The sequence below is a fragment of the Mus musculus genome, chromosome 9, assembly GCF_000001635.26.
Source record: "Mus musculus strain C57BL/6J chromosome 9, GRCm38.p6 C57BL/6J".
Classification (NCBI taxonomy): Eukaryota; Metazoa; Chordata; class Mammalia; order Rodentia; family Muridae; genus Mus; species Mus musculus.
In genome coordinates this window covers 20,607,254-20,632,772 of record NC_000075.6, presented here as the reverse complement: position 1 = coordinate 20,632,772, position 25,519 = coordinate 20,607,254, and the positions used below count along the sequence as shown (strand labels likewise).

At 42.4% G+C, this 25,519-nt stretch overlaps 1 long non-coding RNA gene and 1 pseudogene across 2 annotated transcripts; one reads left to right on the top strand and one right to left on the bottom strand.

Annotated features, from left to right (window-relative positions):
* Positions 1 to 13,467: 13,467 nt before the first annotated feature.
* LOC115487209 lies at positions 13,468 to 16,162 on the top strand. Its single transcript, XR_003948289.1, has 2 exons — positions 13,468 to 13,507; positions 14,363 to 16,162. It is a non-coding gene; the product is annotated as an uncharacterized LOC115487209 (long non-coding RNA).
* Fbxl12os (F-box and leucine-rich repeat protein 12, opposite strand) lies at positions 15,502 to 25,298 on the bottom strand (annotated as a pseudogene). Its single transcript, NR_033729.1, has 3 exons — positions 25,143 to 25,298; positions 16,866 to 18,179; positions 15,502 to 16,386 (listed from the first exon to the last, which is right to left on the bottom strand). The product of NR_033729.1 is annotated as an F-box and leucine-rich repeat protein 12, opposite strand (transcript).
* Positions 25,299 to 25,519: the final 221 nt, after the last annotated feature.

Genomic DNA, 25,519 nt, shown 5'->3' with positions numbered 1-25,519 from the left:
TCTTAAGGAGATGAATGCATTTGATTATCCTGATTTACCAACTATTCACAGCAATTGATTTGATGACCCTGTCTATGAAGGTTTTGACAGTTTGAGGAAAAATACAGAAAACTATGCTGGTCAATTGCTCTTAGCATTCTGGATACATCGTCAAAGGATAGGGATGAGCTCTGTGTTAAAATTAACCAACTTCTAGCATCTTAAAATACGGTGAAGGACAATGAGCTTAGTGATAACATTGACTGCTTCCAGATTTTCAGGGTCTAAAGGTTTCTAAATGTGCCCTGGAAGAGTCTTCTTTCTGCAGTCACAGAGATCAAGTTACAGAAAATCAAACTGAAGCTGAATTACAGCAAACAGTGAAGTCCCAGCCTCAGAGGGTATCAGCTGTTAAAATAAGAGCAGTAATTGGTAAAGAATGGGATTCTGTAAGTTTTTATGGAGAGAGATGCATGGAAGGATCCTGTTGAAGCTGAGAACTTTGAACCCTCAGATTCTCAAGAGTTCATCTTCCCTGAAGTAGTCATTCTCTCTCAGGCCCATCCTTTGAAATGTTGCCTTCTTCATCTGTGGCTGAGAAAGTAATCCTTCATTCTCTACCAAACCAACAATGACTTTCTCTGAGGGAGATGCCAGGCAAGACTATACTTATTGTTAGGGTCTAGGAATCACTCCACAAACCACACAAACGCCAGTCTCAGTCAGACAGGTTTATTGACTCCAGACTCAGAGCTGAAAGCTGCAACCATGGTCGTTGTCCAGGGTCAGTTTATATGGAGGGGGAACCCCATAATGAGCAGATATGGGGGAGCTGCAGGGTGATTGGCCTTTTTCCAAGTTTCTTTAGTAGTTTAGACATAGCAGTTCGAGCTGATCTCTACCTTCTCTCTGCTTGTCCCAGAGTGAAGGCTATGGCTGCAGAATTTCCACAAAGAATTGTCCTCAAAACCTGATAACAAACCTATGAGCATAACAGGATATGTGGTCAATTTGACCTCTCTCTGAGCCAAATTATTTTTCTGTGTCTATAGTCAAGCTGCTTTTTGTGTCAGCAATATGGGATGGCTGGCAGGCCTGAAGGAAAATGGCTACAGTTATGCCAAAGAAGTAATGCCAGAAAAGCAGGGCAGGAAAGAAGACTTCAACATTTATGTCCCTCAGGGCCCACCAATAGCTGCCTCTAGACCTATAGCCAGATTTAAGACTAAGCAAACTCCTAAAGAGGAAGTAAAGAGCTTAATGAATTGGCTAGTTTATTCAAGCAGAAGTCTGTGAGATAAGTGTGGAAATGTATTTTAAGGGTGTGGGATAATCGTGGAAGAACCTTTGTTTCTGGATCGGGCTGAGTATATTGATATAGGCTCTCTTAGTGGAGATTCTAGATTTATTTATGTATGTATTTATTTAGTTTTTCTTTCTTGTTTGCTTGTTTGTTTTTGAGACAGGGTCTCTCTGTGTAGCCCAGGCTGTCCTAGCACTCGCTCTGTAGACCAGGCTGGCCTCGAACTCAAGATCTGCCTGCCTCTGCCTGCCGAGAGCTGGGGTTAAAGGCTTGTGCCACCACTGCCCAGCTAGATTCTAGGTTTAATATGGAAGTTTTTAAAAAGCTGCCAAAAGTTTGTTGGAATGGTCGGCTAAAACATTTGTCAAAAGATGGCCTACTGAAAAGAGGTTGGAGATGCCTGATAGCCCTTGGCTTATTATTGAAAGGATTTTAAGATTCAGGGAAATTGCGATGTTAGAGAGGATTCCCTGTGGGAAACCGCTACAGTGGGAAGGCCTAGAAAATACATCCTAATCCTCTACGATATAAAATGGTGAGAGGGGCACAGCTCTGCTCTCATCCTTTTCTTGTGCCAGACCTTAGGGTTGGGGACACTGCTGCCCAGGTAGATGAATTAAATGCAGTGAGTTTAAATGGGTCCTGAGGTTACAGAGCCTGTAGCAGCACAGACTTGCCACAGGGCAAGGTGATTGGAGTTATAGTGGTCAAAAGAGCCAAAATAATGTCCATGATGGCCTAGTCTGTAACGGTCAGCACAGGCAAAATGAATTCTATGGTGGCATGATTCATATAGACTGTTGCTACTGGCTCATCAATCATGGTGTTTCCAGGCATGAAGTAGATAAGCCTACTGAATTTTTGTTTGATCTGTATAAGCAGAAAAATTTTCAAACAAATGAAAGAAAGGCTATATTAGATATTTCTTTATTCTTGACAAATAAGAATCTTAGCCTGTGAATCAGACTTGAGCCAGTTTGCAGACCCAGAACCCCTTGAATGAAGCAATGGCCAGGTTCCCCTCAAGAAGGACCTTGATAAAACACACAAAAGGTTTTTTTTGTTTTTTTGTTTTTGTTTTGTTTTGTTGTTGTTGTTGTTGTTTGTTAATCTTTCTTCAGTCCTTCCCCTGAAGGACCAATGGCCTTTTACAATGGTAACCATATACTGGGGAAAAGGAAACAGACTTCCTAGGGTCTATTGGATACAGATTCTAAATTGATTCTGGGTCTAAGAGATCCCAAGAAATATTGTAGCCCTCCAGTTAAAGTAGAAGCTTATGGAGGTTGGGTGATTAAGAATTTTGGCTGAAGTCTGACTAACAGTAGGTCCAGTGTGCCTCCAAATTCATCCTATGGTAATTTCCTCAGTCCCAAAATGTATAATTGGGACAGATATATTTAGAAGTTGGCAGAATTCACATATTGGTTACCTGATTTGTGGAGTGTCTTAGGGTTATATTACTGTGAAGAGACACCATGGCTATGACAACTCTTTTAAAGGGAAACATTTAATTAGGGCTGGCTTATAGTTCAGAGGTGTAGTCCATTATTATCATGGTGGGAAGCAGGGTGACATGCAAGGAGACAGGGTGCTGGAGAGGTAGCTTAGCGTTCTACATCTATCTGGATGTGCATCAGCAGGGACTGACAGAGACATCCTTCAACAGTGCCACACCTACTCCAACAATGCCAAACCCCCTAAGAGCCTATGGGGACAATTTTCTTTCCAACTGCCACATGGAGTAAAGGCTATTATGATTAGAAAGGCTAAAGAGAAGCCCTTAGAGTTGCCTCTGCAAAAGAAAATAGTGACTTAAAAGTAGTATTGCACCACTGGAGGAACTGCAGAATGCAATGCCACCATCAAGGACATGAAAGGTGCAGGAGTGGTGGATCCCACCACATCTGTTTTTAACTAGCTAGGGCAGAGGACACATGGCTTGTGGAGAATGATAGTTGGCCATCGAAATTCATCCAGGTAGTGACTCCAATTGAGGTGCTGTACCAGATGGGTGATCTTAGAGCAGACCAAAGCATTTCCTGGTACCTGGTATGCAGCTATTGATCTGGCAAATGCCTTTTCCTCAGTACCTGTCCATAAGGATTACCAGAAGCAATTTGCTTTCAGTTGGCAAGGCCAGGAGTGTATCTTTAAAATTTCATCTCAAGTATATACCAACTCTTGAGCCAATTTTCCCCTGTGCCAATGTATTTGAGGTTCTTTCTCACTTTTTCTTCTATTAGATTCACCTGTCTTCCCCCCGCCACCCACCCCCATGGTTTTAGCTCTCTTGTCAAAGATTAAGTGACCACAGGTGTGTGGGTTCATTTCTGGGTCTTCAATTCTATTCCATTGATCTAACTGCCTGTCTCTGTACCAATACCATGCAGTTTTTAATCACTATTGCTCTGTAGTACAGCTTGATGTCAGGAATTGTGATTCCACCAGAGGTTCACAAACTGCATTTGGGATATAATACATGAAAGAAGGATATAATTTTAAAATTCTTAGGAGTATAGTGGTATAGTGCATGCAGAGACATTCCTTCTAAAGTGAAAGGTAAGTTGTTGTACCTGGCCTTTCCTACCACCAAGAAAGGAACACAACTTTTTTTTCCCCCCTGAGACAGGGTTTCTCTGTGTATCCCTGGCTGTCCTGGAACTCACTCTGTAGACCAGGCTGGCCTCAAACTCAGAAATCTGCCTGTCTCTGCCTCTCAAGTGCTGGGATTAAAGGGGTGTGCCACTACTGCCCGGCAGGAACACAACTTTTATTAAATGGGTCTATCTAGAGTTGTGAGACTATACATTCCTCATTTGGATGTATTACTCTGGCTTATATACCAAGTGACTCAGAAAGCTGCTTTGTGTGAGGCCTGGAGCAAGAGAAGGCTCTTCAACACGTCCAGACTACTGTGGAGGCTGCTCTACCACCTGGACCGTATAGTCTGGTAGATCCAATGGTGCTGAAGTGTCAGTGGTGGGTAGGGATGCTGTTTGGAGCCTTTGGCAGATCCCTATAGGTGAGTCATAGAAGACACCTTTAGGATTTAGGAGCAAGGCTATACTGTCATCTATAAATAGCTATTTTCCCTTTGAGAGACAGTGCTTAGTCTGCTATTAGGCTGTAGTAGAAACTGAATGTTTGACAATGGGCCACCAAGTTACCATGCAACCCGAGCAGCCCATCACGAGCTGGGTGTTATCCACGAAGTCATAAAGTAGGATGTGCGCAGCAACAATGTTATTAAGTGCAAGTGGTATATATATGATTGGGCCCATGTAGATCCAGAAGGCACACTCAAGTTACATGATATTGTGCAAATGCTTATATGGTTTCTACTCCCATTACAATGCTGTCTGCAGCCAAGTATGCACCTGTAGCCTTGCAGCTGTTCCCTATAATTGGTTGACTGAGTAAAAGAAGACTAGGGCCTGGTTTACTGATGGTTCTGCATGCTATGCTGATACCACCCAGAGGTGAACAGCTACAACATAACTTTCTGGGACAACCAGGGAAGGGAAATCTTCACAATGGGTAGAACTTCAGCCAACACTCATGGTCATACATTGTTTGAAGGGGAAGTGGCCAGATGTGCTATTGTTCACTGATTCATGGACTAATGGATTGCCTAGATGCTCAGGAACTTGGAAAGAGCAGGATTGGAAAAGTAGTGAGAAAAGACATCTGGAGAGAAGTACGTGGAGAGATCTCTCCAGATGATTGAAGGATGTGAAGATACTTGTGTCCCATGGAAATGCTCATCAGAAGGTGACTTCAGCTTAGGTGGCATTCTATAATCAAGTAGATAGGGTTGACTATTATGTGGCAGTCAGTCTCTTTCCTAGCCATTCCTGTAATTGCCCATGAACAAAGTTCCCATGGTGGTAAAAATGGGGTTAATGCTGGGCTGGACAACATGGACTTTCCCAAGGCTGACATTGCTAGAGCTGCTGTGAAGTGCCAACTCTGCTAACAGCAGAGACCAACACTGAGCCCCATATATGGCACTGTTCACTAGAGTGACCAGCCACCAACCTGATGACAAGTTGCTACACTGGACCACTTACTCCAAGGAAAAGACAACACTTTGTCTTTACTGGAGTAGTTATTCTGGTTAAGGATTTGTTTTTCCTGCACTTAATGCTTCTGCCAAAACCACCATCTGTGGACTTATAGAATGATTTATCCACAAAATACTGTCACGGTATTCCACACAGTATTGTTTCTGACCAAGGAACTCACTTCATAGCCAGAAAAGGGGAACGGTGGACTCACGATTATGGAACCCACTGGTTTTTACCATGTTTTCCACCATCCTGAAGCAGCTGGCCTCAAAGTGGAACAGCCTTTTTTAAAAAAAGATTTATTTTATTTATATGAGTACACTGTAGCTGTCTTCAGACGCACCAGAAGAAGGCATCGGATCCCATTGCAGATGGTTGTGAATCACCATGTGATTGGTGGGAATTGAACTCAGGACCTCTGGAACAGCAAGCAGCTCTTAACCGCTGAGCCATCTCTCCTAGGAACAGCCATTTGAAGACACAGTTAAACCACCAATTAGGTGGCAGCAGCCTGGAGGGCTGGGTCAGGGTTCTCCAGAAGGAGGTATGTGCTTTGAATCAGCATCCAATATATGATATGGTGTCTCCCATAGCCAAGAACCACGGTTCTAGGAATCAAGAGGGAGAAGGGATCTAGAATCAACCTAGGAGGAAAAGGGAGGAGTTCTGCTCACTGTCACCCTGTCACCCACTAGAAGAGATTTCACTTCTTGTTCCCACAACTTTTAAATTCTGCTGGCCTAGAACTTCCAGGGGGTAGTGGGGAACAATCATGCCAGGAACCACAACAAACATTCCATTGAACTGGAAGTTCTGAGTGCCCCTGGCCACTTTGTCTTCAGATGAACTTAGCAGGCTAAGTGGAATAATAGTGTTAGGGGTAATGGACCCAAATTACTACAGGGAAGCTGAATTGTTTCTCCCCAGTGGAGGTAACAAAGATTGTGCCTGTAGTACAGGAGAACCTCTAGGGCATGGGTCTCAACCTTCCTAACGCTGGGACACTTCAATACAGTTCTTCATGTTGTGGTGACCACCAACTATAAAAGTACTTCATTGTTCGTTTATTACTGTAACTTTGCTATACTGTTATGAATAGTAATGTAAATACTGGATACGTAGGATATCTGATATGCAGTCTGGTGGGAGGGTCATTCCATCCCTCTCGACCACATAGTTTGAGGGGGAACCACTGTTTTAGGGAGTCTCTTGGTGCTACCACGTCCTGAGTGAAGTCAATGGGAAAATATAGTAGCCCTCCAGGCAGAATGGCAAAGAGCACACACTTGCAGGAATGAGGTTATGGCTCACTCCTCCAGGAAAAGAGCCGAGACCTGTTGAGGTGTTTGCTGAGGTTGGAGGAAATACAGAATGAGCAGCAGAAAAGTAGTTATAAATACTAGCTAAGGCCATGGAACCAGTTGCAGAAACAAGGATTATAATTGACACGAGTGTTTCTTCTGTCATATTTCTTTAAAATGTATTTGTAATGGTGGTGGAGTACACTTTTAATCACAGCAATCAGGAGGCAGAGGCAGGCAGATTTCTGAGTTTGAGGTCAGCCTGGTCTGCAGAGTGAGTTCCAGGACAGCCAGGGCTACATAAAGAAATCAAAAACAAAACAAAACAAAACAAAAAAACTAAAAAAAAAAAAAAAAAATCCTTAAAAAAAAAAAGCATTTGCACAGATATTTGTGTTTTCTTTTTTCTCCATGTTATGTACTATTAAGATCATCATTTAAGTTGAGATACTAAAAGAATGTTGCTCAAGGAACAGTACCACCTATTCTAAATTTGTAATGTGTTTGTAGTTATATAAGAGATAGTTATAGGATAGTGTAGTGGCTATTCCTGGTTATCAACTTGACAATATTTGGAATGAACTACAATCCGGAATTGGAAGGCTCACCAGTGACCCTTATCTGGAGGCTTGGAGATCCTTATCTGGATCTTGGTTTGAAGATCTTGAGCCATAGTGGCTATGGATTCCAGAAGATTGAATCTCCGAGTTAAGGAACACACCTTTAATCTGGGCTATGCCTTTCATCTGGGATTAAAGGTGTGGTGGAACACACCTTTAATCTGGGCTACACCTTTTGCTGGAGACAATATAAGGACATTGGAAGAAGGGAGTCTAGCTCTTGCTCTTGCTCCTTCGCCTGCTTGCTGCGTGAGACTGAGTAACTGCTAGATCCTTGGACTTCCATTCACAGCTGCGACTGAACCATTGTTGGGAATTGGGCTGCCGACTGTAAGTCATCAATAAATTCCTTTACTATTTAGAAATTATCCATAAGTTCTGTGACTCTAGAGAACCCTGACTAATACAGAAGTTGGTACCAGGAGTGGTTCTAGAGTAACAGAAGTACAAGGATGAATCTTTTAAAATACTGGAATTGGCTTGTTGATCCACCAGCACTTTCAAATATTGAAACCTCTCCAGATTCTCTCCCTCCTGGGAGCTCAGAGAATTTTGAAGACCCATGGTTGAAACTATATTCCGAACTTAAAGAAGCTAATGCCCTTGATTTTCTTAATGAATTAGGTGATTCAGTGCACAAAGCTTTCTACAAGATGGGGAAAAAATCGAAAAATGATTTTACTGGCTGGCTGCTCTTAGTATCTGTGGAAAAAATGATGAATGAAAGGAAGGAGTTGTGTGATAAAATCGAAAGGCTCCAGACACAAGTAAACGATCTAAAAGTTGCTAAGTGTGTCCTTGAGGAGAATCTTCTCTCTTGTAGCAATAGAGCTCAAGTTGCAGAAAATCAAACAGAAACTCTCATTGTAAGGTTGGCTGAACTACAGAGAAAATTCAAGTCTCAGCCTCAGAGTGTGTCGACAGTTAAAGTAAGGGCTCTAATTGGCAAAGAATGGGATCCTACAACATGGGACGGGGATGTGTGGGAAGACCATGTTGAAGCTGAGAATTTTGAATCCTCAGATTCTCAAGGGTTTGCCCCACCTGAGGAAGTAGTACCCTCAGCCCCACCTCTTGAAATAATGCCTTCCCCACATGAGGAAATTAATTTTGCAGAGTCTGCTCACGGCCCACCAATAGTTTCTTCTAGACCTGTAACCAGACTCAAAGCAAAACAGGCTCCTAGAGGGGAGGTAGAAAGTATAGTCCATGAGGAAATTCGCTACACTACTAAGGAGCTTAATGAGTTTGCTAATTCATTCAAGCAGAAACCTGGTGAATATGTGTGGGAATGGATTTTAAGGGTGTGGGATAAGGGTGGAAGGAACATAAAACTAGAGCAGGCTGAGTTTATTGACATGGGTCCTCTGAGTAGAGATTCTAGGTTTAATACGGAAGCTCGCATAGTTAAAAAAGGTGTCAAAAGTTTGTTTGAATGGTTGGCTGAGGTGTTTATCAAAAGATGGCCTACTGGAAATGACTTGGAGATGCCTGATATTCCGTGGCTTAGTGTTGATGAAGGGATTTTAAGACTTAGGGAAATTGCAATGCTAGAGTGGATATATTGTGTAAAGCATAATTGTCCACAATGGGAAGGTCCAGAAGATATGCCTTTCACCAGCTCTATAAGACGCAAATTGGTGAGAGGGGCACCAGCACATTTGAAGGGTTTTGTTCTTTCCCTTTTCCTTGTGCCAGATCTTAGCATTGGAGATGCTTCTGCTCAATTAGATGAATTAAATTCACTGGGTTTAGTTGGATCCCGAGGTAACAAGGGCCAGGTGGCAGCATTGAATCGCCGGAGACAAGGTGATCCTAGTTATTATAATGGACAGCGTAGACAAAAGAATGTTTATAATAACATACCCAGTAATGGTCAGCACAGGAGAGGTGAAATTTATAATGGCATGACTCGCTTGGACCTTTGGTACTGGCTAATCAATCATGGTGTTTCCAGGAATGAAATACATAGGAAGCCTACTGCATATTTGTTTGATCTGTATAAGCAGAAAAATTCTCAAACAAATGAAAGAAAGGCTACATTAGATCGTGGTAAACAGCAATCTCGGCCAGTGAATCAATTTCCAGACTTGAGACAGTTTGCAGATCCGGAACCCCTTGAATGAAGGGGTGGCCAGGTTCCTCTGAGGAAGGATCTTGATAAGACACTCAAAGGTTTTGCTGTTACCCTTTCTCCAGTTCTTCCCCAGAGGGACCTACGGCCTTTTACAAGGGTAACTGTACACTGGGGAAAAGGAAATAATCAGACTTTTCAGGGTCTGCTGGATACTGGTTCTGAGTTGACACTGATCCCAGGGGATCCCAAGAAACATTGTGGCCCTCCAGTTAAAGTAGGGGCTTATGGAGGGCAGGTGATTAATGGAGTTTTGACTGATGTCCGACTCACAGTAGGTCCAGTAGGTCCCCGGACACATCCTGTGGTGATTTCCCCAGTTCCAGAATGTATAATTGGGATAGATATACTCAGAAATTGGCAGAATTCTCATATTGGTTCCCTGAACTGTAGAGTGAGGGCTATTATGGTTGGAAAGGCCAAATGGAAGCCTTTAGAGTTGCCTCTGCCAAAGAAAATAGTGAATCAAAAACAGTATCGTATTCCTGGAGGAATTGCAGAAATTACTGCCACTATCAAGGACTTGAAAGATGCAGGGGTGGTGGTTCCCACCACATCTCCATTTAACTCTCCTATCTGGCCAGTGCAGAAAACAGATGGATCATGGAGAATGACAGTTGATTACCGAAAACTAAATCAGGTAGTAACTCCAATTGCAGCTGCTGTACCAGATGTAGTTTCCTTACTTGAGCAAATTAACACATCTCCTGGCACCTGGTATGCGGCTATTGATCTGGCAAATGCCTTCTTCTCAGTACCTGTCCATAAGGACCACCAGAAGCAATTTGCTTTCAGTTGGCAAGGCCAACAGTATACCTTCACAGTTTTGCCTCAAGGATATATTAACTCTCCTGCCCTGTGTCATAATTTAGTTAGAAGGGATCTTGATCGTTTGGATCTTCCACAAAATATCACATTGGTGCACTATATTGATGACATTATGCTGATTGGACCAAGTGAGCAGGAAGTAGCAACCACTTTGGACTCATTGGTAACACATATGCGTATCAGAGGATGGGAAATAAATCCAACCAAAATTCAAGGACCATCTACCTCAGTGAAATTCTTAGGAGTCCAGTGGTGTGGGGCATGCAGAGATATTCCTTCTAAGGTGAAAGATAAGTTATTGCACCTGGCCCCTCCTACAACCAAGAAAGAAGCACAACGTTTAGTGGGTCTATTTGGATTCTGGAGACAACACATCCCTCACTTGGGTGTGTTACTTAGGCCTATTTACCAAGTGACTCGGAAAGCTGCTAGCTTTGTGTGGGGTCTGGAACAGGAGAAGGCCCTTCAACAGGTCCAGGCTGCTGTGCAGGCTGCTCTACCACTTGGACCATATGACCCAGCAGATCCGATGGTACTTGAGGTGTCTGTGGCTGATAGAGATGCTGTTTGGAGCCTCTGGCAGGCCCCTGTAGGTGAATCACAGAAAAGGCCTTTGGGATTTTGGAGCAAAGCTCTACCATCATCTGCAGACAACTATTCTCCCTTTGAAAAACAGCTCTTGGCCTGCTATTGGGCCTTAGTGGAAACTGAACGTCTGACAATAGGACACCAAGTCACTATGCGACCTGAACTACCCATCATGAGCTGGGTACTATCAGACCCTGCAAGTCATAAAGTGGGACGTGCACAGCAGCAGTCTATTATCAAATGGAAGTGGTATATACGTGATCGGGCCAGAGCAGGTCCTGAAGGCACAAGCAAGTTACATGAAGAAGTTGCTCAAATGCCTATGGTTTCTACTCCTGTTACAATGCCATCTGCTGCCAAGCATGCACCTATAGCCTCATGGGGTGTTCCCTATGATCAACTGACTGAAGAGGAGAAGACTAGAGCCTGGTTTACTGATGGCTCTGCACGTTATGCAGGCACCACCCAGAAGTGGACAGCTGCAGCATTACAACCCCTTTCTGGGACAACCTTGAAAGACACAGGTGAAGGGAAATCTTCACAGTGGGCAGAACTTCGGGCAGTACACATGGTATTACAGTTTGTTTGCAAGAAGAAATGGCCAGATGTACGATTATACACTGACTCATGGGCTGTAGCCAATGGATTGGCTGGATGGTCAGGGACTTGGAAAGATCACAATTGGAAAATTGGTGAGAAAGACATCTGGGGAAGAAGTATGTGGATAGATCTCTCCAAATGGGCAAAGGATGTGAAGATATTTGTGTCCCATGTAAATGCTCACCAAAAGGTGACTTCAGCTGAGGAGGAGTTCAATAATCAAGTGGATAAGATGACCCGTTCTGTGGACAATCAGCCTCTCTCCCCAGCCATCCCTGTCATTGCTCAATGGGCACATGAACAAAGTGGCCATGGTGGTCGAGATGGAGGTTATGCTTGGGCTCAGCAACATGGGCTTCCACTCACCAAGGCTGACCTGGCTACAGCTGCTGCTGATTGCCAGATCTGCCAACAGCAGAAACCAACACTGAGCCCCAGATATGGCACCATTCCTCGAGGTGACCAGCCAGCAACCTGGTGGCAGGTTGACTACATTGGACCACTTCCTTCGTGGAAAGGACAGCGTTTTGTTCTTACTGGAGTAGATACTTATTCTGGTTATGGATTTGCCTTTCCTGCACGTAATGCCTCTGCTAAAACCACCATTCACGGACTGACAGAATGCCTCATCTATCGTCATGGTATTCCACACAGTATTGCTTCTGACCAAGGAACTCATTTCACAGCCAGAGAAGTACGACAGTGGGCTCACGATCATGGAATTCACTGGTCTTACCACATTCCCCATCATCCTGAAGCAGCTGGGCTGATAGAAAGATGGAATGGCCTTTTGAAGACGCAGTTACAGCGCCAATTAGGTGGTAACAGCTTGGAAGGCTGGGGCAGAGTTCTTCAGAAGGCAGTATATGCTTTGAATCAGCGCTCGATATATGGTACAGTTTCACCCATAGCCAGGATTCATGGATCCAGGAATCAAGGGGTGGAAAACGGAATAGTTCCACTTACTATCACTCCTAGTGACCCTCTAGGAAAATTTTTGCTTCCTGTCCCCATAACTCTAGGTTCTGCTGGCTTAGAAGTTTTGGCTCCAGAGAGGGGAGTGCTCCTACCAGGAGCTACAACAAACATTTCATTGAACTGGAAGCTCAGACTTCCCCCTGGTCATTTTGGGCTTCTAATGCCCTTAAACCAACAGGCTAAAAAAGGAATAACAGTGTTAGGAGGGGTGATAGATCCAGATTACCATGGGGAAATTGGATTACCTCTTCACAATGGTGGTAAGCAAGATTATGTCTGGAGTGCAGGAGATCCCTTAGGGCGTCTCTTAGTACTACCATGTCCTGTGATTAAAGTCAATGGGAAACTACAACAGCCTAATCCAAGCAGGATGACAAAGGACGCAGACCCATCAGGAATGAAGGTATGGGTCAATCCTCCAGGAAAAGAGCCAAGACCTGCTGAGGTGCTGGCTGAAGGTGAAGGAAATACAGAATGGGTAGTAGAGGAAGGTAGTTATAAATACCAATTAAGGCCACGTAACCAGTTGCAGAAACGAGGATTATAAAGTAATATGAATGCCCATTGTAAATTTACTAATGCGTTTGCGATTGTACGAGGGATAGTTATATCATGTTAGGCGTATTTACAACCTTGTTATTGTTTCATGTGAACATGAGATATTATTTGTGTCAAGTTGACAAGGGGTGGATTGTAGTGGCTATTCCTGGTTGTCAACTTGACAATATTTGGAATGAACTACAATCCGGAATTGGAAGGCTCACCAGTGACCCTTATCTGGAGGCTTGGAGATCCTTATCTGGATCTTGGTTTGAAGATCTTGAGCCATAGTGGCTATGGATTCCAGAAGATTGAATCTCCGAGTTAAGGAACACACCTTTAATCTGGGCTATGCCTTTCATCTGGGATTAAAGGTGTGGTGGAACACACCTTTAATCTGGGCTACACCTTTTGCTGGAGACAATATAAGGACATTGGAAGAAGGGAGTCTAGCTCTTGCTCTTGCTCCTTCGCCTGCTTGCTGCGTGAGACTGAGTAACTGCTAGATCCTTGGACTTCCATTCACAGCTGCGACTGAACCATTGTTGGGAATTGGGCTGCCGACTGTAAGTCATCAATAAATTCCTTTACTATTTAGAAATTATCCATAAGTTCTGTGACTCTAGAGAACCCTGACTAATACAGATAGCATTTGAAAAATAAATGAAGAAAATATCTAATAAAAAATTTTAAAAAGAGATAGTTATATCATGTTTAGGCATAAATATGACCTGGTTGTTTCCTTTTGGAAATTAATTATTAATTCAATCAGCAGGTTGAATCAATATGGGACTAGCTGGGAATAGTGTGGTACATATTTGCAATCCCAGCACTTATGAGATAAGGCAGGAGGATTACAAGTTTGGGATTGGTCTGGCTTACATATGAAAATCATGTTAGTGGGAAGCCCCCCACCCCCGACCCCGGCAAAAAAGGGTAAACTTTCAGAATATTAATGAATAAATTTGTTGTCTGGAGATTAAAGGAGGACTTCATATATACTATACTAAGCATGCGTTCTACCCTGGAGCTGTACCCACACAGCAAACTTATACCTGCAAAAGTGCTACTCCCTAGCACACTCCACTACAAATTTATAGCATGCAAGTGCACAGCTCTCTTCTGTTTGGGGTTTATTGTTGAGTTTGTTTGAGATAACTGTTACTCTGGCTAGGATATGAATCACAGAAAGAGCCATTGAGTGACACAGCCCTAATGGCCTTACAGGACAAACCCTAATGTTTCAATCATCAGAAATACAGAAAATTGGACCAGTGAGATGGAAACCTGCTAGTGTTGATATTGGTGTCTGCATTCATGGGTCACATCCAGGAATTGCTAGCTATGATTTACAGCACAGTAGAACATGATGTCAGCCATGTTCATTTTGACTAAATTCCAAAGTGTTTCTGTTTCCACAGTATGAAGTACACAGAAGGACAAATCCCAAAGAAGGCTTATTGCCAGTCTCACTGTTGCTTGGTTCATCAACGCAATCTGATTGTTGCCAGTCTGTGGAGTAGATGTAAACAGAAAGAAGAAGATTCAGGGTTCTCACTGTCTCGGCACGGCCTGGTGGCACAGGAGTTTGCATCCTCAGTGTAAGACTTCTCAGGGTTGTGAAACAGGCATTTCCCATCACTGGTACTCACTCATCCTTCCTTCACTTTCCTCCACTTGTACTCTCATTTTTTATCTGCAAAGCCCAACTATGAAAGCATAACTTGTGTGTGTGTGTTGTTTATGATCAAACCTAGGGGCTCATGCATGCCAGGCAAGCAACCTACTACTGAACTATATTCCAAGTTCCCCAAAAGATATTTGAACACCATTAAGAGCTGGACATAGGTGGGTATGGTGGTACATATCCCACACTCAGGAAGCAAGAGCAGGCAAATCCCTATGAGTTGGAGGCCAGTGAGACCCTGTCAAGGAGGAGGAGAAAGAAGAGGAAGAGGAGGAGGAAGACTATTAAACCTTAAATGTGGCTGCGGTTACCTACTTCAGGTGAATCATGCTTAAAGTGTGGCACCTGGAGAGTATATATCATTAAAATAGGATCTGAGGGTGTGGGTACAGCTCCAGGCTAGAACACATGCTTAGTATAGTATATCTGAAGTCCTTCTTTAATCTCCAGACAACAAATTTATTAGTTAATATTCTGGAAGTTTACTTTTTGCTTGGCGCAATCTGGAAGGCACAATAACTTAGTGTGAATGGTGTTGCTACGTAAGTAAAATAGACATCACTTCAGGAATGATTAGGGCAGAATCACGTGTTCAAAATTAATATAAGAACTACCTAAAATGGGGCTGAGGATGTTCCCAAAGGCCTGGTTTCACTCTCCAGTACTGAATAAAGACTTGGGGTAGTAGTACATGCTTGTAATTACAACACTCAGGAGGTATATATAGGAGGATCAAGAAGAGTTAAAGGCCACCCTCTGATACACAGAGATTGAGTACAGCTTGGGCTGCTTCAAAATTCAGAAGGTCCTGCCTTTGTCAGGGTATAGTTCATGATGTGGCCGTAATTTGCATATACCCAGCACTCATTTTCTCTTGGTTATAAACCACCATTTTTATTGAAGGTTGAACAATATGCAGAGAAAATTGAGTTTGTAACCTTCCTTACCTTAATCATCTCCACTGTGAGATGACAGTGAATGTAAAGAATTTAGCAAAATGACCCCTTTTCCATGTTACTCACAACAGTTTCTCCACTGTAAAATCTTACCTATTTAACAAGTCCTCAGCAAGTAGGGCTTTCATATTTGTGACATCACATGGCTCCAGGGGGAGCTTATAAAATAGTGCACTTTAATGACATTCCAGTGACTCTCATGTGTTTCTTAAATTCATGGGCATCTTGAGAACAAGAGAGCTTTTATGTCTTTCAAGTGAGCTGGTTTGAAGGCTAACCCACACTTCTTTCATTAATAAGGCTTCTCACCAGTGTAAACTCCATTATGATGATTAAGATGTGGAGAATTCTTGAAGGGCTTTCGACATTCTTTCCAACCAAAGGGTTTCTGTTCAGACTGATTTATTAAATGTTCCGTTAGCAGATAAAACTTACTGCATTTTTTCCACACTTTTGATACTTAGTTTCTCTATCATGAATCTGAATGGTGACAGAGGTCTGAGAATGTTGTAAAAGCTTTCCCACATTCCTCACATGTGTAGGGCTTCTCACCTCTGAGTCCTTACATGTTCAGCAAGGCTAGAAGAAACAGTGAATCTTAGTCTCACAAGAGACAGCTATATCTGGGTCCTTTCAGCAAAATCTTGCTAGTGTATGCAATGGTGTCATCGTTTGAAAGCTGATTATGGGATGGATCCCCGGATATGGCAGTCTCTAGATGGTCCATCCTTTTGTCACAGCTCCAAACTTTGTCTCTGTAACTCCTTCCATGGGTGTTTTGTTTCCAATTCTAAGCCGGGGCCTAGCAAACACAGAAGTGGATGCTCACAGCTATTGGATGGATCATAGGGCCCCCAATGGAGGAGCTAGAGAAAGTACCCAAGGAGCTAAAGGGATCTGCAACCCTATAGGTGGAACAACATTATGAACTAACCAGTACCCTGGAGCTCTTGACTCTAGCTGCATATGTATCAAAAGATGGCCTAGTCGGCCATCACTGGAAAGAGAGGCCCATTGGACTTGCAAACTTTATATGCCCCAGTACAGGGGAAAGCCAGGGCCAAAAAGTGGGAGTGGGTGGGTACGGGAGTGGGGGGGGTATGGGGGACTTTTGGGGTAGCATTGGAAATGTAAATGAGGAAAATATGTAATAAAAAATATATATAAAAAAAGAAACAGTGAATCTTTACCAAAGTATTTACATTTATAGGGTATTATCCTGGTGTGAATTCGAATGTGCTTATTAAGGCAAGATAAATTTCCAAAGAGATTTCCACATACCTTATAGTCAAAAGGCTTTTCCCCCATGTGAGTCTTTATATGTCCAGTCAGTAGGTAACACCTCTTGTGAGCTTTCCCACACTCCTTACATTCATAGGGTTTCTCTCCAGTGTGAGTTCTCTTATGAACAATCAGACATGAGGCTGAGGTAGAGGCTTTCCCACGTTCTTTACATTTATAGGGCCTCTCTCCAGTGTGCTCTTGTTTGTCCAATTAGACTTGAGGAGACAGTGAAGTCTTTGCCACAGTACTTACATTTATAAGTAAGTATTCATCCGCTGTGAGGATGAATGTGCTTATTACAGCATGCAGAACGTTCAAAAGACTTTCCAACATACCTTGCAACCAAAGGGTTTCTCTACCATGTGAGTTTTTAAATGTTCATGCAATAGATAACACCTTTTGTAGGCTTTGCCACATTCCCTACATTCATAAGGTTTCTCTGCACTGTGAGTTCTTACATGTTTCCGTAGGTAGGAGGAGGTATGGAAGGCTTTCCCACGCTTCTCACATTTATAGGGTTTCTCTGGTATGTGTTCTTAGATGCTTATGAAGATGCATGGATGGCTTTCCCACATTCTTTACTTTGGTAGGGTTTCTCTCCAGTATGAATTCTGAAATGCTCAGTCATATTTGAAGGAATCATGAAGGATCTCCCACATAACTTGCATACACAAGACTTCTTTCCCGAATGTGTTTATACACGTGAAGAAAGTCCTGAGTGCTTAGTAAAAGTGTTTCCATATTCCTTACATTTATAGGGTTTCTCTCTAGTTTGAAGTGTTCAGTTAGACTTGAAGAAGTAGTGAAGAATTTTTTACATATTTTACATTCATAATGTTTCTCCCCAGTGTGGGTTTGCAGGTGACTATTAAGACTTAAAGAATACCCAGAGACTTTCCCACAAATTTTACATTCAAAGGCTTTTATGGTGTACATTTGATAGGCAGAACTCCCCTTGTAGAACATGTAAAATCTCCTGAAAATTGAGTCAATTCAAAGAATTTTTTTCCATTATGGATTCTCATATGTGCCTTAAAATATAACTGATTAAGGAAGTTGGTGCATTCAACAGATTTGTCCCACAAGCCTGTTTTCTGGTGAGTAACATTGGGGATCACATTAAAGTCTCCTACAAGCTGATTCTACAGAGAAAGCTCCTGTCTCGTGGGAGGGTGCACTCCACACTGATGAGAGTCACAGGGGTTCCTTGAGTTTCCAGTTTACACAATGCCTCTTAAAATATGAGTGCTCGCTGAAGATATCCTTATGTTGCATACAACCACAGAGTTGCCAGTCATTGTGGCTTCCTGCCTGTGGAAGAAAGAATAAATATAATCAATGGATTATTCAAAATTAAGGGCTTCAATAATTATGAAGACAGAAATATTATTAAATCCTCGGTATTCTTATTACATATATAAAACTTCTGCTGTTTTTCCAAGTTGATTGATGAAACCCTAATGTAAGAATCATCTAACATCTGTTCCAACTTTGAAATGGTTCCTAAATGCAGATATGTAGATGCATATATGTGGAAATTCTGAAGCCCAGACCTTCAGTTATGGTCTAATTTTCCATTCCCCTGTACTCAATTTATCCAAAGTATTATTCAATCATATTTTTGTAGATTTTACATTGAGAGATCAATAAATCTATTGCCCATGCCACTGGTGCATATTTTCATTGAACCCATGTAGAAATATGTCTATTGACAGTTATTTTTTGCTTTATCATACATTAGACAGGCTTCTGAAACATGTAAGCCCATCCATGGACTTGGAAAATCAAGTTTTAGGAAAGTATATCTCTCTCTCTCTCTCTCTCTCTCTCTCTCTCTCTCTCTCTCTCACTCTCCCACATTTATTTTGAGGTCGTTAGGGTTTTTATTTATTTGTTTTGTTTTATAAAATTATATATTTTTACTTGTTCACTTTACATCCTGCTCACTTCGCCTGTCCTGGTCCCCGCTGCCCATAATCCTTCCCCATTCCCATTCCCCTTTCCTCTGAGTGGGTCGATGACCCCCTAGTATTCCCCCACCCTGGCACTTCAAGTTTTGTGATGAAACCCAAACTTTTAAGCAAAAATTGACAGTATTCACCATATTAAAATATCAAAGACAGATTTCTTTTGTAAAGAGAATGCCATTTCTCTAAATAATTCTCATTTGTGTTAATTTTCTACCTATGAATTCCCAATTCTTTCATATTAATCATGTTATAAAAATGTTTTAAAGAGCTAGGAAGATGACTTAGCAGATAAAATGATTGCCATGCAAGCCTGACAACTGACGATCAATGCCACAAAGCCGATTCAGTAGCATGCATCTGTAATCCTAGCACTTTAAGATGGAAGGCAGAAACCAGAGACTGGTCAGAGGCTCACGCACTAGCAGGTACAAGAGAGCTGCTGTCTCAACATGGTTAGAGAGAATCAACTCCTGACTTCAGCAAGAGGGAGGGCTATGACACACATTTCCCTTGGCATACTTATACCAGTGTGCACGAGTATGTGCATAGACACACAGACACACACACAGACACACACACAGCACATAAATTAATTGCTTTAAAAATTTGATGTCTACACATGTGGAAATGTGTACTTGGGAACCTTGAAGGATTTGGTTTCATGATGGGTTTCACATTGTTGTATTGCGGGTTTCTGTTTTAAAATGCTGCTCCCCCTACCTATACCATCCTGAGTAAATGCTACGTATTTCTACAGTGGAATCTATAGTCTTTGCAGAGTGTGGAAGCTAATAAACATCCTTGGGTAATTTAACCATTTGCCCACGTTGGAAGTTTGTTCCCTCAAAGTATCTTGGATTTCCCATTCTAAAAACAAACAAAACAAAACAATCATGATAACAAAATGAAGGCTTAGAACAGAGAGCCCTGTTGCAGGAGTAGAAAGCAACAAGTCCTGCCCAGTGTGTCAGGACAGTGGCAGGAGACTAAAGCAGGATGGGTGACTTCAAGGCCAGCCAGGCTCCAGTGTGAGAGCCTACCAAAAATAAATAGATAAAATATAAAAAGAAGAAACTAAATATTGATCATTTTAATTAAGTTAAAACTTGCCAAGGGTAAAATTACGAGTCATAGTTTTAAACAGTTTATTACAAATTGGTTTTCTCTTCCCCTCCCCCCTTTTTTCCAGAGACATGGTCTCTCTGTAGCCCTGGCTGTCCTGGGGCTCTGTAGTCCAGGCTGGTCGTCTTGAACTCAAGAGATCTGTCTACCTTTGCCTTTTGAGTGCTGGGATTAAAGGTGTACACCACCACTGCCCAGCTACAAATCACTTTTTTTTTTAAAGATTTATTTATTTATATGTAAGTACACTGTAGCTGTCTTCAGACACTCCAGAAGAGGGCGTCAGCTCTCATTACAGATGGTTGTGAGCCACCATGTGATTGCTGGGATTTGAACTCTGGACCTTTGGAAGAGCAGTCGGGTGCTCTTACCCACTGAGCCATCTCACCAGCCCCTACAAATCACTTTTTAAAAATGAAAACTGATGGTAAACAAGAACATTATCAAGGAGGAGGAGGAGGGAAGATCTTGACATAGCATAGGACAAAATTGTAAAAACAGAAACATAACAGGGTACTTTGTGAGATCACAGAAAAGTCTGGGCAAAGTGTAAGAAGTTCAGAATTCCTTCCGAGATAAAGGACTGGCACCTGCTGAGGTCAGCTCGGTCTTTGAAAGTTTCATTATAGGACTGGAGATACGTCTTAGTAGCAAGAGTGTTTGCCTAGGTAAGTTCAAGGTTCAATCCCCAATACTGAGTAGAGACAACCTTTCTATATGGCTTGGTGTGGTGGCGCTCACCAACAACTCCAGTACCCGTAAGGTAAAGGCAGAAATATGTAGGGGCCAACCTGGCTGACACACTGAAGCCCTAAATCAAAGGAGACCTCTCCCCACTGTCTGTAAATCTTGCTCCAACCAAGAGATCAGATTGGGTTTGATGACTTCACATCCTACATATAAGGAAACAATGTATTCATGGAAGTGGTTCATTCTGTAGGGAAAAAAAAGGAACAATAAATTTAGGACCCCCTTCTCCCTTTGTGTATTTATGTGTACATAATGTGTATGTTGGTGTATGTGTGCATGTGGACATGCGTCAGGTGCCTTCCTTGATAACTCTCCACCTTTTATACTGAGGCAGGGTTTATTGCTGGACACGGAGCTCATCACTGCAGCCACTGCAGCCGTCTACTGCAGCCCAGCTCTTGTGTCTCTGTCCTCTGAGTGCTTGGGATTATAAGCAGCCACTACGCCTGCCCACTTTTCACCTGAGTTTTGAGGATCCAAACTACAATTTTCATGATGGTAGAGGCAAGTGCTTTATCACTGAGCCATTTCCCTACCTCTGGTGTGTTTTGCAAGACAAGGTCTCATCCTGGAACTTGGGATTCCTGATTAAGAATAGGTTGGCTAACCAGTGAACCCCTGAGATGCTCTCATTTCCACCTCTCAAGCATTGGGATTACAAGTGCATGCCAGCACATCAGCACATCCAGTTTTTTGGGTTTTTTTTTTTTTTTTTTTTTTGGTTATTGTTGTTTTTAAATCTGAGATGGTTTCACTGTGTATCTCTGGCTGTCCTAGAACTCACTATGTCAAACTCACAGAGCTTCTGACTATGCCTCCCAAGTGCTGAGATTAAAGGCCTCAATCACTATACTTTTCTGGTACCACAGTTTTTTGAGACACATTCACACTGTACCTGGAGCTCACTAATTCAGATAGACTGGCCAAGAGCCAAGGACACCCCCAGAAATCCTCCCATTTCCCCCACTCCACCGCAGGAGCTACAGGTGCAGTCCCTACACTTGACTTAAAATTGTACTGAGGGTCTGATCTCAGACCCTCACACTCACCTGGGAAGCAATTACCAGCTGAGCCCCAATCCCTTTTTTCCCCTCTAATTTCTTTATTAGATTTATTCTTTTTATGTGTGCTTTACCTATATGCATGTATGTATGCTCACCATGTGCATATGTGATGCCAGAGATCAGAAGAGGGTATAGGATGCCCCTGAACTGGAATTACAGATGATTGTGAACCACCATGTGCTAGGAATTGAACTAAGGTCCTCTGTAAAAGCAACAAGTGTTCTTAATCTCTAAGCTATTTCTCTAACCAACTAATGATGATGATGATGATAAATTTTTATTTTGTGTATGGTGTTTTGCTTGCAGGTATGTCTGTTTACCACATTCATGCAGTATACTTGGAGGTCAGAAGAAGGCATTGGATTCCCCTGGAACTGGAGTTACATGGGAATTGAGTTCAGATCTTCTGGAAGATCAGCTAGTGCTCTTACCTGTTGATCCATCTCTTTAGCTCCCTTCCCTGTTTGTTTGTTTGTTTTTTTTTTAAGATTTTTTTTTTCTGGGTGGTGATGGTGGTACTCAGCACTTGGGAGGCAGATGCAGGTGGATCTCTGAGTTCAAGGCCACCCTGGTCTACAGAGTGAATTTCAGGACAGCCAGAGCTTTGCAGAAAAGTCCTATCTTGAGAAACCAGAAAGAAATATATTTCACTTTTATTATTTATTTGTGTGTATGTATCTGTTTGTGTGTACACCTGTGTGCAAGTGCCACTAAAGGCCAGAAGAGGGCATCAGATCCCTAGGAACTAGAGTTGCAGGTGGTTGTGAGCTGCCCAGTGTGGGTGCTGGGAACTAAAAGAGCATCAAGCGTTCTTAAGCAATGAGTCATTAATCTAGCTTCTGTATATGTGGGTTTTTTCTTGTTCTTCGAGACAGCATTTCACATTAGGTAATCCAGGCTAACCAGCCCTGCTGTCTGAGCTTCCAAAGTGCCAGGAAGAAGGGTGTGTGTCACTGCTCCTAGCACCGAGGAGCTGTGCTTTCTAAAGAACGTACAGGAAATGCTTCAAAGGGACTAGGCATGTAGGTCACGTTTTTCTAAACATCTAGATGTTTATCTCTGAACCCTAAAACCCAAATTAAGGCTCATGCACATACTAACAAAACCCACTCTGAATCAAACAGAAAATAAAGTGAAACAAAGATACTTGTTCTTTTATGAGAAAATCGACACCAGTATCTTAGAGTACTGTGTATCATCTTCATCACAATGGCGTGTTAAAATTTAGAGGCTAGGTGCTGGATGCGGTGATATAAACCTTTAATCCCGCCAGAAGGTGACAGCAAGTGGCTCTCTCTGAACTCACAGCCAGCTTTGTCTATACAGAGAGTTTCAATTTCACTCAGAGCTACAGAGTGAGACCTTCATCTCAAAAGAAAATTAGAAAGCTTAGCTGCTAGGGCTTAGGGATGTAGCACAGTAGTCCAACACTTGCCTAGCATGTGTAAGGCCTAGGTGTAGCACTCAGATCTGCAAAAACAAACAAAAAATATGATAGATATTCAGTAAATCAAAGGAGGAAATGGATAATTTGCATTCCTAACAGGGTGATGGCACTGATAGTGGACCACATTTTGACAACCAGGATACTATATTAAAACTTACAGGGAGGCTAAGGCGATAGCTCAGTGGATTGCTGTGCAAGTTCGATGACCTGAGTTCAGTTCCTGGAATCCACAGTTGCAGGAGAGAATGGACATGCATACACTGTAGCACATGTATGTCCATGATCACACACATGCATCTGCATACATGTAATTATAAAAAGTAAGAAAACCAACCAAACAAAAATATCTAATATGGGGAGAAGGCTTAATGGACAAAACATCTACTGCACAAGCATTAGAACTGGAGTTCAGGAGCTGGAGAGATGGCTCAGTGGTTAAGAGCACTGACTGCTCTTACAGAGGTCCTGAGTTCAAATCCCAGCAACAACATGGTGGCTCACAACCATCTGTGATGGGATACAATGCCCTCCTCTGGTGTGTCCGAAGACAGCTACAGTTTACTCATATACAATCAATCAATCAATCAATCTTTAAAAAACAAAACAAAATTGGAGTTTAAATCTTCAGACTCTATGTAAAGCCAGGCACAGTAATATTCACATACTCACAAATTATAGAAGTCACCTCATACCCACAATATTCATTTCTAAAGGTTAAGAAATTCACCATCAAGTGGAAACCAAAAACACTATACAGAAAATTCCAGAAATAATTTCTACGATTTATTTATTTTTTTTAAATGTATTTATTGTTCTTTGTGAGTTCAAGGCCAGACTCATCTGCATAGCAAGTTGCAGGCCAGCCAAGGCTACATAGTAAGCCTCCATCTCAAAAAGACCAAAAAACCCAAAAGAAGAAAACCAAAACAAACAATAAATGGGACCAATAAGATAGTTCAGCTCAGCTGATAAAACCAAGCCTGATGAGTTGAGCTTGACCCACTCATACACTCCCCATATGGTAAGAGAGAACCAATACTTGTAAGTTGTTCTCTGACCTCTACAAGTGTGTCATGTGTCTGCACATGTACACACAATCACACAAAAAATAAAATTATGATAAATATGTATAAATTACTGAGATCTGAAGTATGGCTAGTCAGGAATTAGTATGTAGGTATAGATATGATTCTTAAAATTTATTTTAAAAAGTGTATCGTTATTTTTTAAATTCATTTAAAAATTTTCTACTGTGTGTGTGTGTGTACCATTTGCGCAGGTATTTTCAGGGTTCAGAAGAGGTCCTTGGATACCAAGCAGAGATTTAGTTGGTTGTGAGCCTCCATGTGCATACTAGGAACTGACTTCGGGCCCTCTGGAAGAGCAGCAAGCTCTCTTACACATCAGCTATCTCTTCTGCCCTCTCATTACTTATTTTTATTGTCTATATTTATTAGTATTTTGCATGTAATGAGTTCAATTAAAATGTAGTAAAAATTAACAAAAACATTTGCCTAAAAATTGAAGAGGTCCTCTTGAATCACTTAAGCACATATATGTACATACAGCCAATATAAATAAAAATATACATAAAATATGTATCTATAGTTTTTTAATTTTGTTGCCAACGCTTGGAGGAGGAATCCAGGGCTCAGCAGAGGCAGAGTACACATCCCCACTCCTGAGCCTAATCTCTCCTCCCAGCGCTCACCCGTGCAGGTGGCAGGTGCCAGGTCCATGATGTGGAAGAACACTCGGCACACCCTTTAACGTGTATCCAACGGCGAAAATATCATTTCTTTGTGATTTAAAAAAATAAGAAGAAAGGAAAATGGTAAAGGTTTGGAGCCTTTGCAGACAAAACAATTGCTGACGTGCGGCAAAGACCGGACTTTTACGACAGTTTTACGACGCTCCCGACCTCGCTCTTCGCTCAGACTGGGCCAGGCGAGCTGCGACGCTGGCGAACCGGGCTCCCTGCGTCCTCCCACGACTCCGTCCACCTCAGGGCCTCTATGAAGAGGAATCGGTGCCACCCGTGCGGACCTCACAGCCGGAACCGTAAAGATTCGGAGTCGCTTGCTCGCGGAGACTGACAGCCAGAAAGCGGGCCACGCTGACGCTACTTCCTGTTTTGCTTCCTGGGCGTCAGGGCGGACCTCCATTTGTCAGGCTGCTCTGCGCCTCCCCTAAGAAGTCCGAGGCATTGTAGTTTAGTCATTCGCCATAGGTCAAGATCGCCTCCGTTAGGGAAGGCGAGGCCGAAGACCGCCTCAAGGAAACGGCCGTTAGGACACG